The sequence below is a fragment of the Arachis hypogaea genome, chromosome 10 (assembly GCF_003086295.3).
Source record: "Arachis hypogaea cultivar Tifrunner chromosome 10, arahy.Tifrunner.gnm2.J5K5, whole genome shotgun sequence".
NCBI lineage: Eukaryota > Viridiplantae > Streptophyta > Magnoliopsida > Fabales > Fabaceae > Arachis > Arachis hypogaea.
The window spans coordinates 87,516,137-87,517,326 of NC_092045.1; positions in this window are offsets into that span (position 1 = coordinate 87,516,137).

Sequence of the window (1,190 nt, forward strand, 5' to 3'; positions counted from 1 at the left end):
CCAGCTCAACTGGCAAGTGACAGGCTTTGCCATAGACCAACTGATAAGGGGACATGCCAATGGGAGTCTTGTATGCTGTCCGGTAAGCCCAGAGAGCATCATCAAGCTTCCTAGACCAGTCCTTTCTGGAAATACTGACGGTCTTCTCTATAATTCTCTTAAGTTCCCTGTTGGAAACTTCAACCTATCCACTTGTCTGAGGGTGATAGGGGGTTGCCACTTTATGACGGACTCCATATCTCTGCAGAAGAGAGTCCAACTGTCTGTTGCAGAAATGACTTCCTCCATCACTAATAAGTGTCCTTGGAATACCAAACTGGCTAAAAATATATCTCTGAAGAAAGCTCATTACCACTTTGGCATCATTGGTGGGCAAAGCCACAGCTTCCACCCATTTGGACACTAGTCAACTGCCACTAGAATATAGTTTTTGAATGTGATGGTTGGAAAAGGTCCCATGAAATCAATACCCCACACATCAAACAACTCAACCTCAAGAATTCCCTGTTGTGGCATTTCATGGTTGGCAGGGAGATTTGCAGCTTTTTCACATTTGCCACAGTGCTTCACAAATGCCCTTGAGTCCCTGAAAAGAGTTGGCCAGTAAAACCCACTCTGAAGGACTTTTATAGCTGTCCTTTCACCACCAAAGTGGCCTCCATAATCAGGCCCATGACAGTGCCAAAGAATCTGCTGCTTTTCCTCATCCAGGACACATCTCCGAATTATTCCATCTGAGCACCTTTAAAAAAAGGTATAGTTCTTCCCAAATGTAGTACTTTGCATCCGTTAGTAGCTTCTTCACCTGTTGCCTACTGTACTCCCTTGGGATAAAATTCATGTCCTTATAATTTGCAATGTCTGCAAACCATGGTGCCTACTGAATGAGGAACAATTGCTCATCTGGGAATGTCTCAGTCACAGCTGTGGGTGGTTGTACTCCTGCTTCTGGCTCAATTCTGGAGAGATGGTCAGCTACTTGATTCTCTGACCCTTTCCTATCTTTTATCTCAATATCAAACTCCTGAAGGAGCAACACCCATCTGATTAATCTTGGTTTAAAATCCTGTTTGGTTAGAAGGTACTTCAAAGCAGCATGATCAGTATAAATAATAACCTTAGAACCAAGTAAATAGGACCTAAACTTATCAACAACATACACAACAGCTAATAATTCCTTTTCTATAGTT